Consider the following 19,189-nt stretch of genomic DNA (forward strand, 5'->3'; position numbering starts at 1 on the left):
CAAGCGTGTAGGAGCGATCCTCCCGGTATATAAACAGCTTGAAGCGTCCGCCTACAATTTGCGCGTGTGCAGAATTTCTAGCCGTTAGGAAATCTTAACCTACGCTTTGCGCAGGCGCAGAATTTATATTCCCTCCCCCGCCCCTCCCGCCCCCAGCGTAAAAAGCAGAGTATTCTGGGAATGCCGGAGGCAGAGGTGCTTTCGTCTGACACCGCTTGTGTGTGTTGCTGCTCGGCCATTCTGTCCGTGATTTTAAGAGTGTTGTGAACCGTTAATCAGTCTGTGTGACACACACAAGGGTACGTGAACATTCAGAACACTCCGCGGCGAGCCATCTAAGGGGGGGAACATGGGGGTCTGAACGAATGAAGGATTTGTGGCCTCCTTCCGGATCCAGGGTAGTTGGGTTCGATCCCTGGGTCAGGAAGATCCCCTGCAGGAGGAAATGGCAACCCACTCCAGTACTCTTGCCTAGAAAATCCCATGGATGGAGGAGCCTGGTGCAGGCTACAGTCTGTGGGATCGCAAAGAGTTGGACACGACCGAGCGACTTCACTTTCACTTTCCCGATCCAGGGTACCTTTTGGACTTGCCTGGTGGCTCAGGCGATAAAGAATCTACCTTCAATGCAGGAGACTCAGGTTGGATTCCCGGTTGAGGAAGATCCTCTGGAGGAGGGTATGGCTACCCACTCCAGTATTCCAGAGAATTGCCTGGAGAATTCCATGGACAGAGGAGCCTGGCAGGCTACAGTCCTTGCGGTCGGAGGCGACTGAGCGACCAACATTCTTTCATTTTACCGGGCCAGTCGGACCACCTCCCCAGTCGTTTACTCACATTCTCCAGGCTGGGAAGGAGTCCGGGATTTTGAGAGGTGGAGGGTTCGGGAAACTCAGTCTTTATGACTTGGTCGGAGGGACTCTTTCCGTTGTATGCTTCTCGGTAACTCCCTTCGCGTATTGAAAATAGAGTACAGAAACAGGACAAATTCCGTTGTTCTGACTTTGATGCAAAGGGCTACTTTCTTGATTTCCCTTAAGGCCAAAGTAATGGATTTATTGAATTGTTGAATTTTTGATGGTCAGCCTGTGCCAGGCACTGTGCTAGGCTCTGGAAATACACCAGGGACAAAGAATGGGGCGGGCGGTGGGGATCAGGGATTGATCTGGTTTGGCATTTCTTCATGATGTCCTGTGCCTATGTAAATTATCCTAAAAGATGACTTTTACATATCCTCTTTCCACAAGATGACACAGTTCTAGGTGGCACATATTTTACTGAACACGGTCAGTGTATCTTTTTTTTTCTTTTAATACGTAGAATTTTTAGTCATCTAGTGTATTTTCAAAGCTCCCAATTTCATTCTCTACAGCTTCTGTTTCAAAGCGTCGTTTTCGTCTAGCTCCTTATACCGTTTTCAACCCTTTCATTTCTCCTTATTCTCTCATTTGGTTCACGGAGAAAATAGATGAAGAAGCTTCAGTTCAGTTCAGTTCAGTCGCTCAGTCGTGTCCGACTCTTTGCGACCCCATGAGCTGCAGCACACCAGGCCTCCCTGTCCATCACCAACTCCCCGAGTTCACTCAGACTCACGTCCATCGAGTCAGTGATGCCATCCAGCCATCTCATCCTCTGTCGTCCCCTTCTCCTCTTGCCCCCAATCCCTCCCAGCTATCAGAGTCTTTTTTCCAATGAGTCAACTCTTTGCATGATGTGGCCAAAGTATTGGAGTTTCAGCTTTAGCATCATTAATTCCAAAGAACACCCAGGGCTGATCTTCAGAATGGACTGGTTGCAGTCCAAGGGACTCTCAAGAGTATTCTCCAACATCACAGTTCAAAAGCATCAGTTCTTCGGTGCTCAGCTTTCTTCCCAGTCCAACTCTCACATCCATACATGACCACTGGGAAAACCATAGCTTTGACTAGATGGACCTTTGTTGGCAAAGTAATGTCTCTGCTTTTGAATATGCTATCTAGGTTGGTCATAACTTTCCTTCCAAGGAGTAAGTGTCTTTTAATTTCATGGCTGCAGTCACCATCTGCAGTGGTTTTAAGTTAAGTCGCTCAGTCGTGTCCGACTCTTTGCAACCCCATGGACTGTAGCCCACCAGGCTCCTCCGTTCATGGGATTCTCCAGGCAAGAATACTGGAGTGGGTTAAAGTCTGCCACTGTTTCCACTGTTTCCCCATCTATTTCCCATGAAGTGATGGGAAATAGAAGAAGCTTAACTCTACTATTTATTTCTGTCACCTTTTAATCTTGAGTCTAGAAATCATTACATTCAAAGTTGAAACTGTTTTTTAGCTCAGTTTTCAAAATTGAAACTTTTTTAGCTCAATTTTTGAGTTGGTCATATAGTCTCGTGGTTCATAAACCATGAAAATGTTAACTGTAAGATCTTATTCTTTTCCACCATCCTGTTCTGTTCACCATCTGTTTCTCTGTAGGTAACCACTGCTCTAGATTCTTAGCTCTCCAGATGCTTCATTTGTATTCAAGGAAATACAAATAATATTCTATTTTTCCTGCTTTTACAGACCAAAAGTAACTTCATACTTTTCTGTACTTTTATTTTTTGCTTTATATATCTATATCCAAAAGAGTTTCATATCAGTACATAGAGAATATCCTAATTTTTTTTCACAGATACGTAGTTTGTATTGATGGACTATAAGGTTGTGTCTTGATGTATAGTTAGGTTATTTCCAGCCTTTTTCTGCTTCAGACAGTGCTGTAATGAGTAATCTTGTACATATCATTTTGTTCAATACAAGTATATTCTGTAGGATAAATTTTTAGGTATAAAATTTCAGGTTAGAATATGGACACTTGTTACACAAATTATTAACATTTTGCTAAATGATTCCAAGCGACCACTGTAGTTGATTGTGTTAATTAATATTCTCATTAGCAATGTATAATAATCTTGTGGAAAAATAGTTAACGTTAGATCGGTGATCACATTTGCTCTAGCACTGAGTCTTCATTAAATTCCTGCTTGTGTCCTTTGATATCATTATTAGATATGCTCTCATCAGACACTTGTTTTTCAACTGGCTTCTTTTTATGTGAAATATTAGCTCTCTCTTGTCCTTGGGAAAACATGTTGAATATTTCCTTTTTCTTTAAGTATTTTAAGAAAATGATAAATGATTGATAAATCAAATGGACGTTTTTAAAACCTTATGTAAACCCTTTGGTAGTCAACACTGTTGATGACTTTTCCGTGAAAACTCCTTCCTTCCATCTGCTACATCCCTCTCACTTAATTCTCACCTGTGTGACTTTTTTTCTCATTCTTTTCTGCTGTTCACATTATTCCTGGATGACTTCATTCATTCTCTGTAGCTTCGGTTACCATGTATTAGTGGATGACTTCTAAGTACAGTTGGCCCTCCATATGGGTGGGTTCAGCATCTGGAGATTTAACTAAATTTGGATGGAGAATATTTGGGAAGAAGGTTCCAGAAAGGAAAGTTCCAGGAAGGAAAATTTGAATTTACCTTGGGCTGACAAGTATTTATAGGCATGCTTTTAAAAATTTTGCTCCTCTTTATGTGCTTCACAATATTACATTCTTTATAGATTTAGCTTTATGACAACCCTGCATTGAGCAAGTCTATTGATGCCATTTACTAGACTGCATTTGTTCACTTCATGTTTCTGTGTCACATTTTGGCAATTCTTGCAATATTTCAGACTTTTTCATTATTATGTTTTTTATGGTGATCTCTGATCAGTGATCTTTGATTTTACTACTGTGAGTGGCTGAAGGGTCAGATAATGATTAGCATTTTTTCACAAAAAATGTATTTTTAAGTTAAGGTGAGTGCATTGATTTTTATTTTTAAAATTTTATTTATTTTTGGCTGTGCTGGGTCTTCATTGCTGTACAGGCTTTTCTCTAGTTGCACAGAGCAAGGACTACTGTCTAGTGGTATTTAGTGGCTTTGTAGTCTCATTGTAGTCGCTTCTGTTGTTACAGAGCATGGGCTCTAGGGTGTGTGAGTGGCAGCGTGTGGGCTCAGTAGTTGCAGCCCCTGGACTCTAGAACACAGGCTCTGTAGTTGTGGTGCACAGGTTTAGTTGCTTCATGTCATGTGGGATCTTCCCAGATCAGGAATTGAACCCATATCTCCTGTGTTGGTAGGCAGATTTTTTACCACTGAGCCCCCAGGGAAGCCCCTACATTTTTTTTTTTAGACATAATGCTTAGTAGACTATGGTGTAGTGTAAACATAGCTTTTATATGCCCAGCAGGCTTCCTTTCCTGTTCTGTTTCTATTTTTGTCCCAGTACCATACTGTTTTGATTATTGTAGCTTTGTACTATAGTCTGAAGTCAGGGAGCTAGACTCCTCCAGCTCCATTTTCTTTCTCATGATTGCTTTGACTCATCTGGTTTATTTGTGTGTGTGTGTGTGTATGTGTTTCCATACAAATTTAAATTTTTTTTCTAATTTTCTGAAAAATACCATTGGTAATGTGATAGAGATTTCATTGAATCTGTAAATATCCTTGGGAAGTTCCAATCCAAGAACAGGGGTTTTCTTGGATTGGAAATATTTGTGTCATCTTCCATTTCTTTTGTCACGTTTTATAGTTTTGGGGATATAAATCTTTTGCCTTCTTAGATACGTTTATTCCTTTGTTTTACTCTTTTTGATGTGATGGTAAATGGGATTGTTTCTTGAATTTCTCTTTCTGATCTTTTGTTGTTAGTGTATAGAAAAGCAAGAGATTTCTGTGTATGAATTTTGTATACTACAACGTTACCATTGATGAGCTCTAGTAGTTTTCTGGTAGTATCTGTAGGATTTTCTATGTATAGAATCATCTGCAAACAGTAACAGTTTTTCTTTTCCAATTTGGATTCCTTTTATTTCTTTCTCTACTCTGATTGCTGTGGCTAGGACTTCTAAAACTGTGTTCAATAAAAGTGGCAACAGTGGACATCCTTGTCTTGTTTCTGATCATAGAAGAAATGCTTTCAGTTTTTCACTGTTCAGTATGATGTTAGCTATAGGTTTGTCATTTACCTTTGTTGTGTTGAGGTAGGTTCCCTCTAAGCCCACTTCTGGGGGTTTATTACCATAAGTGGGTGTTGAATTTTGTCAAAAGCTTTTTCTGCATCTGTTGAGATGATCATTTGGTTGTTGTTAATCTTCTTCAACTTATAATAATGTGGTGAATCACACTGATTGATTTGTGGATATTGAAAAATCCTTACATCCGTGGGATAAATCCCACTTAATCGTGGTGTATGATCCTTTTAATATATTGTTGGATTTGGTTTACTAGTATTTTGTTCAGGATTTTCAATGTTCATCAGTTATATTGGCTTGTAATTTTCTTTTTTTTTTTGTGGTATCTTTCTCTGATTTGGGTATCAAGTAGATGGTGGCCTCATAGAATCAGTTTGGAGTGTTCCTTCCTCTGAAATATTTTGGAATAGTTTCAGAAGGATAGGTGTTAACTATTCTCTAAATGTTTGGTAGAATTCACCTGTGAAGCTGTATGTTCCTGGACTTTTGTTTGTTGGAAGTTTTAAAATACTTGTTATTGGTGTATTCATATTTTTTATTTCTTCCTGGTTCAGTCTCAGAAGATTGTACCTTTCTAAGAAATTGCTCATGTATTCAAAGTTGCCCATTTTATTGGTTTATAGTTGCTTGTAGTAATCTCTTATGATCCTTTATATTTATGTGGTGTGCCTTGTAACTTCTCCTTTTTCATTTCTGATTTTATTGATTTGAGTCCTCTTCCTTTTTTCTTGATGAATCTGGCAATAAGTTTATCAGTTTCCTTTATCTTTTCAAAAAACTGGATTTTAGTTTTATTGATTTTTGCTATTTTTTGTCTCTATTTCATTTATTTCTGCTCTGATCTTTTAAAAAGAAACTTTTTATTTTATATTAAAGTATAGCATATTAACAATGTTGTGATAGATTCAGGTGAACAGTGAAGGGACTCAGCCATACATATACATTTATCCATTTTCCCCAAACTCCATTCCCATCCAGACTGTGACATAAAATTGAGTTTCTGCTCTGATCTTTGTGATTTCTTTCCTTCTACTAAGTTTGGGTTTTGTTTATTCTTCTTTCTCTAGTGACTTTAGGTGTAAGGTTAGGTTCTTCATTTGAAATTTTCCTTATATCCTGAAGTTAAGATTGTATTAAAAGCAGAGACGTTACTTTGCTGATTAAGGTCCATATAGTCACAGCTATGGTTTTTTCAGTAGTCATTAATGGGATGTGAGAGTTGGACCATAAAGAAGCCTGAACACCGAAGAATTGATGCTTTTGAGCTGTGGTGTTGGAGAAGACTCTTGAGAGTCTCTTGGACTGCAAGGAGATCAAGCCAGTCAATCATAAAGGAAATCAACCCCGAATACTCATTGGAAGGACTGATGCTGGAGCTGAAACTCTAATACTATGGCCACCTGATGCGAAGAACTGACTCATTGGAGAAGACCCTGATGCTGGGAAAGATTGAAGGTAGGAGGCGAAGGGGACGACAGAGGTTGAGATAGTTGGATGGCATCACTGACTCAATGAATATGGGTTTGAGCAAGCTCTGGGAGATGATGATGGACAGCGAAGCCTGGCACGCTGGAGTCCATGGGGTTGCAAAGTCAGACACAACTGAGTGAGTGAATGACAACAACCAGATTGTGTTCAACAACAAGACTGTGTTACTATAAACTTCCCTTTTAGAACTGTCTTTGCTGTATCCCATGGGTTTTGGATCCTTGTGTTTTCGTTTTCATTCATTTTGATTTTATTTCTTCTTTGATTTGTTCAGTGATACATTGATTGTTTAGTAACATATGGTTTGGTCTCCATAAGTTTGTGTTTTTTACAGTTTTTTCTTGTAGTTGACTTTTAATCTCATAGCATTGTGGTCAGAGAAGATGCTTGATATTATTTCAGTTTTCTTAAATTTACTTAGGCTGGCCTAGTGGCCCAACTTGTGATCTATCCTGGAGAATGTTCCATGTGTACTTGAGAAGAATGTGTATTCTGCTGCTTTCAGATGTAATGTACTATAAATATCAACTAAGCTCAATGGTCTAATATGTCTATTAAGACCTTTGTTTCCTTATTGATTTTCTGGCCATTGATGTAAAGGGATTGTTAAAAGCCCCCCACTATTATTGTATTACTGTTGCTTTCAGCTTTTATGACTGTTAGGATTTGCTTTCTATGTTGAGGTGCTTTTATGCTGGGTGCATATATATTTAGAAAGCTGAGACCTGGTGGCTTAGTCAGTAAAGAATCCTCCTGCAGTGCAGGATACCTAGGTTCAATCCCTGGGTTGGGAAGATCCCCTGGAGAAGGAAATGGCAACACACTTCAATATTCTTGCCTGGGAAATCCCATGGACAAAGGAGCCTGGCAGGCTACAGTCCATGGGGTTCATATTTACAATTATAATGTCTCCTTGGCTTGATCCCTTGATTATTATGTAGTATCCATCACTGTCTCTTATAACAGTCTTTATTTTATTTATTTTAAAAACTATTTGTTTATTTATTTGACTGCATCAAGTCCTCGTTGCAGCACTTGGGATTTTCGTTTCATCATGCATTATCTTTTGCTGTGGTGCATGGACTCTCTAGTTGCAGCAAACGGGCTCAGTAGTTGCAGTGTGGGGGCTTAGTTGCTCTGTAGCATGTGGGGTCCTAGTTCCCCAACCAGGCTTTGAACCCACATCCCCTGGATTGCAGATGGATTCTTAAACACTGGACCACCAGCAAAGTCCTGGCATACGTATAGTTTTTATTTACTTGTGGTATATTAATTCTATTTTTGCCTCTGTTTTAAGAAAGTGATGAATTATAAAACTTAATGTCTATGGAATATGGCTTTTAACTCTGAAGAGTATCCATATTAGCAAAGTGGATTAATTTAGCCAATTTATATACCATCTTCTACTTAAAATGTCAATTTTGGTTTAAATGGAATCATCCAAACTTTTATGGAAAAATATTATTTGCCTTCTTTATGTTCTTTGGTTTAATTTTAGCCAAGATGTTTGCTGAAGTTTGAATAAATTTACCTCTCCAAACCTACCCATCGGGAAAGAGATGGTGCTACTTCACCAGTGATGCCTCATGAAGCCAGGTTAAGAAATCTCATGTAAGAAAGAGTTATTTCAGCAGCTGATACCAAAATAAAATAAAAAATGTAATTTTAGTCAGTTGAGAGTTTTAGCAATTACCTTACTATTAGTTTGTGATCTACTTTTATTTTCTGGTCCTCTTCATGTTGATATTATAGAAATAGTCATTAAGGAAGGTAAAGAACAACTTCAGGTGCAGCATCAGAACACTTTCACGGTAAAACTCCAGTTATGTTGTATTTAATATACTGCCTATTCAATGGCTTAGTAGATCATGATCTTTGTGAATTAAATGGATGCCCCTTGGATCCTGATGGCTCTTTCATTCTTAATGGATTAGAAAAGTATAGTAGCCTTATGTTAAAAAAAAATTACACAATTAGTATTAGATTTATATTATGAAAGTTGAAATTAAAGTATAAGCCTTTATATAGATTAATCTGAAAGTGGCATTTGAATTATTTAGGAGGGTGACAGCTGAATTTACATAACAAGGTTTTATTCAACTGCATATACTATGCACTAGAAATTTGGTTAGTTGTATGTTTCTGTGGAGCAGTTTTGCAAAATGGAGTTTATAAAGTTCAATAGTTGATGTTTCAGCGAGCCTATGTGATGACATTAAATTAAGATGCAGCTTTCACTGTTCTTTCTACTTCAAGGACCTTGTGGATTTTATGGCTGTAACTCTTATTGTCCATGTAGGTTGTGATTGCTCAAGAGAAAATGGCAACACAGTCTGTGTGTTTGCCAAAAAGGATTCTAAATATATCTACACAGGATAGTGTGGATCATGTCTAGAGATGTGGAAGTATCTCCGCAGAGGAGTGGGCCTGATTCCCTAGGGCCACGTTACCACACCTGTTTGTTCGTTAAGCTGTTCGAGGAGTCTTACTGGATTGTCTGGTTTCCCTTAGAGGCCCACCTACCCATGAATGCTCCCACCAAGGCCCTACAGTCATCTTGATGCTGCTGCTAAATCGCTTCAGTCGTGTCTGGCTCTGTGCGACCCCATAGATCGCAGCCCACTAGGCTCCCCCGTTCCTGGGATTCTCCAGACAAGAACGCTGGAGTGGGTTGCCATTTCCTTCTCCAGTGCATGAAAGTGAAAAGTGAAAGTGAAGTCGCTCATTCGTGTCCTACTCTTAGCGACCCCATGGACTGCAGCCCACCAGGCTCCTCCGTCCATGGCATTCTCCTGGCAAGAGTACTGGAGTGGAGTGCCACTGCCTTCTCCATCACTGCCTACACTCATCTTGGTTCTCCTCAACTCCTTGCCTTTTTCCTGTAAGGCATAGTCCTTACAGAAACTTATAAACTAGTGACACTAGTTTATAATAAACTCTTAAGAGAATATTATAAATGCAAAAGGACTTCCCAGGTGGCACAGTAGAATCTGCCTGCCAGTGTAGGAGACAGGATTGGATCTCTGGGTCAGGAAGATCCCCTGGAGTAGAAAATGGCAGCCCACTGCAGTATTCTTGCCTTGGAAATTCCATGGACAGAGGAGCCTGGTGGGATACATGGGGTTCCAAACAGTCCTGAGATGACTGAGCAACACATATAAATGCAAAAAAAAAAAAGAATCTTCCCTTGTTTTTATCTTGAATGTTTTGAAACACTGAAATTTTTGGAAAGGATAGACTTTTTTTTTGTAGACTATCCTTCAATTTGGATTTTTATAAAATTTCTTCGTGATTATATACAATTTATACCATTTCTTGGCAGAACAAATCTAGAGGTCATATTGTGTGCTTCCCAGGACATCATATCAGGAGTCACATGATGTCATTATGTCCCATCATTGGTAATGTTAACTTCACAGTGGCAGCTATTAGGTTCTTCCACTGTAAAGTTACTATCTTTGTGGAAAGTTTTATTGACTCTAGATAAATATGCATTTCCTTATCAGTCTTTTCCATTGATGATCTTTGTCTAAGGCGTAATTGATATTCATCAATGGAAAATATTGATGAGAAAATGCATATTTATCTAGACTCAAAGCTGGGCTGGATGAAGCACAAGCTGGAATCAAGATTGCTGGGAGAAATATCAGTAACCTCAGATATTCAGATGAAACCACCCTTATGGCAGAAAGTGAAGAAGAACTAAAGAGCTCCTGATGAAAGTGAAAGAGGAGAGTGAAAAAGTGGGCTTAAAGCTCAACATTCAGAAAACTAAGATTATGACATCTAGTCCCATCACTTCATGCAACTAAATGGGAAAACAATGGAAACAGTGACAGACTTTATTTTCTTGGACTCCAAAAGCACTCTAGATGGTGAATGCAGCCGTGAAATTAAAAGATGCTTGCTCCTTGGAAGAAAAGCTATGACCAACCTAGATAGCATATTAAAAAGCAGAAACATTGCTTTACAGAAAGGTCCTTATGGTCAAAGCTGTGGTTTTTCCAGTAGTTATGTATGAATGTGAGAGTTAGACCATAAAGAAAGCTGAGCACCAAAGAATTGATGCTTTTGAACTGTGGTGTTGGAGAAGACTCTTGAGAGTCCCTTGGACTGCAAAGAGATCCAACCAGTCCATCCTAGAGGAGATCAGTCCTGGGTGTTCATTAGAAGGACTGATGTTGAAGTTCAGTTCAGGTCAGTTTAGTTCAGTCGCTCAGTCGTGTCCGACTCTTTGTGACCCCATGAATCGCAGCATGCCAGGCCTCCCTGTCCATCACCATCTCCCGGAGTTCACTCATACTCACATACATCGAGTCAGTGATGCCATCCAGCCATCTCATCCTCTGTCATCCCCTTCTCCTCCTGCCCCCAATCCCTCCCAGCATCAGAGTCTTTTCCAATGAGTCAACTCTTCTCATGAGGTGGCCAAAGTACTGGAGCTTCAGCTTTAGCATCATTCCTTCCAAAGAAATCCCAGGGTTGATCTCCTTCCGAATGAACTGGTTGGATCTCCTTGCAGTCCAAGGGACCCTCAAGAGTCTTCTCCAACACCACAGTTCAAAAGCATCAATTCTTCGGCGCTCAGCCTTCTTCACAGTCCAACTCTCACATCCATACATGACCACAGGAAAAACCATAGCCTTGACTAGACGGACCTTAGTCGACTAAGTAATGTCTCTGCTGTTGAATATACTATCTAGGTTGGTCACAACTTTTCTTCCAAGGAGTAAGTGTCTTTTAATTTCATGGCTGCAATCACCATCTGCAGTGATTTTGGAGCCCAAAAACATAAAGTCTGACACTGTTTCCACTGTTTCCCCATCTATTTCCCATGAAGTGATGGGACCAGATGCCATGATCTTCGTTTTCTGAATGTTGAGCTTTAAGCCAACTTTCTCGCTCTCCTCTTTCACTTTCATCAAGAGGCTTTTTAGTTCCTCTTCACTTTCTGCCATAAGGGTGGTGTCATCTGCATATCTGAGGTGATTGATATTTCTCCCGGCAATCTTGATTCCAGCCTTTGCTTCTTCCAGTCCAGCATTTCTCATGATGTACTCTGCATATAAGTTAAATAAGCAGGGTGACAATACAGCCTTGATGTACTTCTTTTCCTATTTGGAACCAGTCTGTCGTTCCATGTCCACTTCTAACTGTTGCTTCCTGACCTGCATACAGATTTCTCAAGAGGCAGGTGAGGTGGTCTGGTATTCCCATCTCTGTAGGGGACCTAGGGCAGCAGAGAGGGTGAGGCCAGGCCCTTCACCTGCCTGGGGGAGGGGATGAGAACACCTGGGGTTAGAGCTGGGAGTAGGTCCCTAGGGGGTTAGAAGCAGCCTCAGGAAGCCTAAGAAAGTGAGTCTTGTTGGCACCTGAGGCGCTCAGACCTGTCCATCCCTCTCAGGCCTTCCCAGCTCCTCATACACACCTCTTGTTCTCTGGCCCAAGCAAATGGCTGATGCCGCCTCCTCTCTGTGGTCCACTGGAGAAGGGAATGGCAAGCCACTTCAGTATTCTTGCCTTGAGAACCCCATGAACAGTATGAAAAGGAAAAATGATAGGATACCAAAAGAGGAACTCCCCAGGTCATTAGGTGCCCAATATGCTACTGGAAATCAGTGGAGAAATAACTCCAGAAAGAATGAAGGGATGGAGCCAAAGCAAAAACAATACCCAGTTGTGGATGTTGAAGTTGAAACTCCAATATTTTGGCCTGATGCGAAGAGCTGACTCATTTGAAAGGTCCCTGATGCCGGGAAAGATTGAGAGCAGGAGGAGAAGAGGACAACAGAGGATGAGATGGTTGGATGACATCACCGACTCAATGGACATGAGTTTGGGTAAACTCCAGGAGTTGGTGATGGACAGGGAGGCCTGACGTGTTGTGGTCCATGGGGTCACAATGAGTCAGACACAATTGAGCAACTGAACTGAACTGAACTGAACTGAATAAAACTTTGCACAAAAGTAGTAACTTTATTTTACAGTGGAGGAACTGAACAGCTGCCACTGTGAGGAAATCTCTCCTCTCCCTATGGCTGTGTATGTATAGATGCAAAAAAAATTTACTGTTAATCTTTAGTTATAGCTTATTATAAAGTTACTAAGTAACAAATGCTTTGGTTTTACATTTTAGTGAAATCAAGACTTTTGTTAATGGCTGCTGAACTGGAATACATAAACATCTTGAACAGCATATGAACACTCTGTGGAAATTATGGTATCGGATGGACATCACTGTGTCTTAAGTAAGAGTCTTTAATTAACTAAGATCTGTGGGATTTCCAAACACAGCATAAGACTAGTGAAAATTATCTTTGTATTTGTATCTTTCTTAAACTGGTTTCCTTTGAACTGTAAAATATAGTTAAAAGTTTAAGTGATATTTTGAGCTAAATTTAATTATAAGATATCGCTTGCTTTATTGCTTGAGATTTATGCATCTAAATTTTTGACATGTAATTTGTTATTAAATTATATTTTAGAACTCAAATTATATTTTAAAGTAAAAAATTCTTTTGAGAATCGTTTTGTAAAGCTGAAAACAATATTTTTAAAAAAGGAATGAGGAACTTCCCTGGTAATCCAGTGGTTAAGAATCTGCAGAGGGTGCAGGTTCAATCCCTGGTCGAGCAATTGAGATCCTGCATGCAGCACAGCTTAACCAAAAAATTTTTAAAAAGAGAGAGAAACAGAGAAAAATGGATTAGCATTCTATGATTTCCCCTTTGTCTTATTCCAGAGATTCATTCATGAAATATGATACACCTCTAGATTTTCTCATGTTTAGATAGCTGTTAAAGTACCCTGGGATTAGGGTGAATTTTTTTTAATCATTAAAATAGAATATGAGTTCTATTCCTTTCCAAAATAGGGCTTTTGCTTTTAGCATACTATATTGAGGGATAGGGCTCAGGCTTTTGATTCTTTCAAATACGCATCTTAGAGTCTGTTTTGGTGAAAATGGGTTTAGAGAGAAACTGTAACACACTTTAGCCAGAGCTGGTCTTCTGTCTATGTAGCAAAGCAGAGAATTGAGATTTGGCTGCTCCAGGTCTTGCTCCAGTGGATGATAGACCCTGAGTTTTGACCTGAGTGTTTTCATAGCTTGAAGTTCAGGAGCAGCATGCTTCACTTGCAGGGATAAGGGAAAGCCTGATAACCAACATTGGCTGTGTTTTTATGACCGAGAACTTACTGTTAATGTGTGTATTTCTGAAGAGAACTGCCTTCAGCTTTTCTGTGTTCTCTAGGGTAAAATTAAGTTCTTCATATTGTTTTAGGCCTCTTTACCTTTCCATGGACAAATTCCTTCAACCTGGAATGCTTGTGCAACCTATTTCCCATGCCTCCTCAAAAATGGGTAATAGGAAGAGGGGTGCTTATTACTTTTTTCAGGTAAATCTCACTAATTCTGCAAAACTTTAGTATTGACTCTTGTCTTCTTCAGTATACTTTACCTGACCCCCCAGTTTGATTTATATCAGAGATGGGCAGACATTTTCTGTGAAGGGTCAGATATTAAATATTTTAGTCTTTGTTTACCTTACAGTGTCTGTTGTGTATTCAGCCCTGCCATTGTAGTGAAAAGCAGCCATAGACAATACAGAAACCAATTAAACTTTATTTACAGCAGTAGGTGGCAAATGAAGGCAGATTTGGCCTGCAGGCTATTCTCTGAGCCCCTGATTTAGACCTATCTCTGTGACTGTATATGACATCTTTTCCTTAAATAATTTCTGACAGAATGTGTACACCAGATGGTAATTATTGGTATATATGCCTACTTCACTCACTATACTATTCACTTCTCGGAGGCAGAGAATGTGTCTTAATAGGACTTTGTATTTTCAGCTCTGAGCATGGTGCCTGACACGTAGTGTCTGACAGCAAGTGTTTGTTGAACCTATAAATGGACCCTGTGTCCTTGGACTGGGCTCTTTAATCTCCTGTTGAAGAGCGTTAGGAGACTCTGAGTAGGAATATTGTGTTTATTTTTCATGAGTCTAGTACTTTTCTCCTCCTTCATATTTTCTGATAACCAGAGGTCCTCATTTTGCTGGTTTCTGATAGACTTTCCTGTCAATAGTCCTTTCTAGACCTACTGAAACTCATATATTTCCTTTGGAGCACATGATACTGTTTAGTCTTCAAGGCGAACACAGCTCACTTTATTTCTTCCTGTTAAGACAACAGTTATATTCTATTAGCTCTATTGTAATATAATATTCTACGTTCTATTCTGAGTTCTCCAAGGATTCAAAGCAGGCATTTGAGAATGCCACTCATGCTGTTTTGGCTCCCAGTGTTTCATCTTAGGTTGTTTTCTATGGACAGCAAGGGGGCTAAGAATGTAGCACATTTTCTGTTTCTTGACTTTGGACTCTGGGAGAATTTGATGTTTTTGCTCAAGCTTTTATGATTTACTGTTGTTTTTACACTTACTAATCCAAGTCTGTTCCTAATAAACCTGATCTTTTTAAAATAAAAGTGTCCAGATGTGATTTTACTTTTTTAAAGTACTATTGTGGAAAAATGCTATTTTTCCATTTTCCAACTAACTGGCAGTTCATTTCTTAGTTGACTTCCAAGATTATATATTAGATATGAATAATTCACTGGAAATTCTTATTTGTTTCCTTTTTGACTTGTATCTTTATGTATGCATGCATTCGTGCTAAGTCGCTTCAGTCGTGTCTGACTCTTTGCAACCCTATGGACTTTTAGCCCTCCAGCCTCCTCTATCCATGGAATTCTTCTGGCAAGAATACTGGAGCGGATTGTCATGCTTTCCTCCAGGAAATCTTCCCGATCCAGGGATCAAATTGGTATCTCTTAAGTCTCCTGCTTTGGCAGGCAGGTTCTTTACCACTAGTACCGCCTGGGAAGCCCATCTTGATATACAGATACTTCAAAATCTGAAATGCTCTTAATAATTATTATGTCCTCTATTGCATATTTTCATGGAATATATTTTCTAGTGCTTCCTAGTAGAAATAAAGTATAAGTTATATAAGCAATTAAAATTTTTCTAGTTAGCCATACTAAACTAAAAAAGAGATAGATGAAAATAATTTTAATAATATTTTTATTTGACATGATAATCCAGAATATTTTAATTTCAACATATAATCAGTATAAAAATTATTGAGATTTTATATATTTTGTGTGTATGTGATATATCTTTGAAGTTCAGTGTATAGTTTATACCAACAACATAATTCACTTCAGAATGGCCATATTTCAGGTGCCCAGTGATGACCTGTGGCTAGTGACTGCTCTGTTAGACAGCTTGACTGTAGACCATTTGTCTGATAGGTGATTGTGACTGGGAGTTAAGTTATAGGCTTATAACTGGGAAAGCCTGATCAAGGCAGAGTGATATAGGGCTGGCTGTTGAAAGATTACAGAGTGAAGTACGTATAATTTTCAAAGAGGCAAAATAAGAAATTGTCATATACCGTTGACCCTTAAGCGACACAGGTTTAAATTACATGGTTTCACTTATATGTGGATTTTTTTTTTTCTTTTGCTACACCACGTGGCATATGAGATCTGACCAGGGATTGAACCTGTGCCCCCTGGAGTGGCAGTGTGGTCTTAATCATTGGACTGCCAGGGAAATCCCATATGTGGATTATTCTCAATAAACACATTAGAAAATTATTTGGAGATTTGGAACCATTTGAAAAACATCACAGACTAGCCATGTAACCTAGAAATATTGAAAAAATAAGAAAGATATGTCATGAATGTATAAAATATATTTAGATACTAGTTTATTTGATCATTTTCTACCATAAAATATACAGTAATCTATTATAAGAAGGTAAAATTTACCAAAATGAGTGCAACAACTTATAAACAGTACATGAGCCATTTACCATCAAGTAAAATGTAAACATGTAAAGATGCAATATTGAATCATAACTGTATAAAATTAAATGTCATGTACTATTATATTAATCTTTTAATATTGTGGTAAGCTCAAGTGTGTTTTGTTGTTTGTTGCTTTTTAGTTGCTAAGTCATGTTCAACTCTTTTGCAACCCATGGACTGCACCCAGGAGGCTCCTCTGTCCATGGGATTCTTCAGGCAAGAATACTGGAGTGGGTTGCCATTTCTTCCTCTGGGGATATCCGCTGAAAATGCCATGAGACACTAATCATTTCCACGTGAGCACTTCATCTTTTCAGTAAATCGCATATCACAGTAAAAAGTGATCTCTTGCAGTTCTTGTATATTTTTCTTTGTGTTTAATGCAACACTGTAAACCTTGAATAACACCATGAGACCAATATGAAGTGCCACTAGTGATTCTAGAAATGCTCCCATGAAGCAGAGAAAAGTCATGACATTTCAAGGAAGAGCTGAATTGCTTGATGTATACTGTAGATTGAGGTCTGCAGCTGCAGTTGCCGGCCATTTCAAGATAAATTAATCCAGCATAAAGACCATTGTAAACAAAAAAAAGAAAGGAAATATGTGAAAACATCATTACACCTATGCCAGCATGCATGCAAATGTACCTTTTTTGAAATAACTTTTTATCTTATATCAAAAATGCAGCTTTTATGTGGGTGTAGAATTACTATAAGAAAAGCATACCTACTAATATGATTTGAGAAAAAGCAGTCATTATTATATGATGACTTAAATGGAAAGTGAAGGATCTTAATGCCACCAAGGGTTGATTTGATCATTTTAGAAAGGGGTTTGACTTAAAACATGTCAAGATAACAGGAGCAGCAGCTTCTGCTGACCAAAAAGCAGCAGATAAGTTCCCAGGCACCATTAAGAAAATCATTGAGGAGGAACAATAACAGGCTAAACAGCTTTTTAATGTAGACAAAAAGAGCCCTCTTCTCGGTGGAGGGGGGTCGGGGGGAAGTGCCACAAAGGACATTTACCAGTAAGGAAGGGAAGCGAATACTAGTTTTAATTCAGGAAGGGATAGGCTAACTCCCCTGTTATGCACAAATGCAGTGGGGTTTAGGATAAGGACTGCCCTTATCTATAAGATCCCTGGGTCAGGAAGATCCTCTGGAGAAGGAAATGACAACCCACTCCAGTACTCTTGCCTAGAAAATCCCATGGACAGAGGAACGTGGTAGGCTACAGTCCATGGGGTCGCAAAGAGTTGGACACAACTGAGCGACTTCACTTTACCTATAAAGCTGCTGACCCACAAGCCTTGAAGGGAAAAGATAAAATACCTGCTGGCAGTGTTTTGGTTGTACTGCAACAAGGAAGCCTGGATAATGAGAACCCTTTTCTTAGATTGGTTCTACTGATGCTTTGTCCTGGAAGTCAGTAATTACATTGCAAGTAAAGAACTGCCTTTTAAAGGTTTATTTTTATTGGACAGTACCCCTGGCCATGCAGAACCCCATGAATTCAACACTGAAGGTATTGAAGTGGTCTTGCTGCCTCCAAATACAACATCTCTAATTCATTCCTATGATCAGGAAGTCATAGGGACCATTATGGCTCATTACAAGTAGTACTCTATGTAAAGGATTATCAGTGCTATGGGAGAGAACTCCATGGAAAGATCATGGAAGTCTGGAAGGACTTACACGATTGAAGATGCCATCATCATAGGAAAAGCTATGAAGACCATCAAGCCCAAAAACTGTGTCCAGATGTTGCGTATGACTTCACAGGATATGCAACAGAACCAGTCAAGGAAACCATGAAGGACATTTTGGATAATGGCAAAAAAGCTGGGGGTGAAGGGTTTCAAGATAGGGATCTTAGAGAAATTCAAGAGCTAATAGGCACGATACAAGAGGAATTAGCAAGAGATGACTTGGACAGAGTGCTTCCGAACCAGTGCCACGTGATGAGGAGAAAGACACGGAAGAAGGAAGAAGCAGTGCCAGGAAACAAACTGACATTAGACTAACTAGGAAGAGAGTTCTCATCATTAAAAACTGCTTTTGACTTCTTTTACAGCATGGACCTTTCTATGCTACTGGTGCTGGAACTAAAGCACACAGTGGAAGAAGGATTCGTACTTTATAGAAACATTTATAGAAAAATAAAAAAGCAAAAAAGTCAGAAATTAGGGTGTATTTCCATCAAGTTAAACCCAGTGTGCCTGCCTCTCCTGCTTCCCCTCCCATACCTGGGACAGCAAAACCAATCCCTCCTCACTCCTCCTCAGCCTAGTCAATATGAATCAAAGACACCTAGGATAAAGACCTTTGTGATGATCCACTTCCACCTAATGAACAGTAGATAGTCATCATGTCCTACAGTTAATCAACCTATCTGTTATGTATGTTTGTGAGTTCTTGTTTGAAAGTCTAATAACTACTACAAGAACTGTATGAGATGTGTCGTCGCTATCATCATCACATAAGGATTTACCATATAGAACATCATGTGCAAGACTTGTGTTGAAGTGATAGCCTACCTTATATAGGAGTAAGGTAAGTGGCATTTAATACTAATAATGTGTTAGTTTTCCTACTGCTTCATAAATTTGCTTCCAAAGAATTACATTATCATACAGTATGCGTTTCTCTCCCTTCCAATTGGAGAACCTGTATATCAGCCTGTTGTCATAGGTAGGTGGATTTTTTTTTTTAATGTTTAACAGTGTTTCCAATACTGTATTATGAGTATGACTGCAATACTGTATACCAT

General features: G+C 39.2%; 1 long non-coding RNA gene across 2 annotated transcripts; it reads left to right on the plus strand.

Annotated features, from left to right (window-relative positions):
- On the plus strand, window positions 178-17,587 carry LOC102180384. Of its 2 annotated transcripts, none has more exons than XR_310081.3 (3): window positions 178-299; window positions 12,672-12,783; window positions 16,555-17,587. It is a non-coding gene; the product is annotated as an uncharacterized LOC102180384 (long non-coding RNA). The 2 variants fall into 2 exon arrangements; XR_001918195.1 differs by lacking the exon at window positions 16,555-17,587 and adding an exon at window positions 13,819-13,938.

Source organism: Capra hircus, chromosome 6 (assembly GCF_001704415.2).
Source record: "Capra hircus breed San Clemente chromosome 6, ASM170441v1, whole genome shotgun sequence".
NCBI classification, from domain to species: domain Eukaryota; kingdom Metazoa; phylum Chordata; class Mammalia; order Artiodactyla; family Bovidae; genus Capra; species Capra hircus.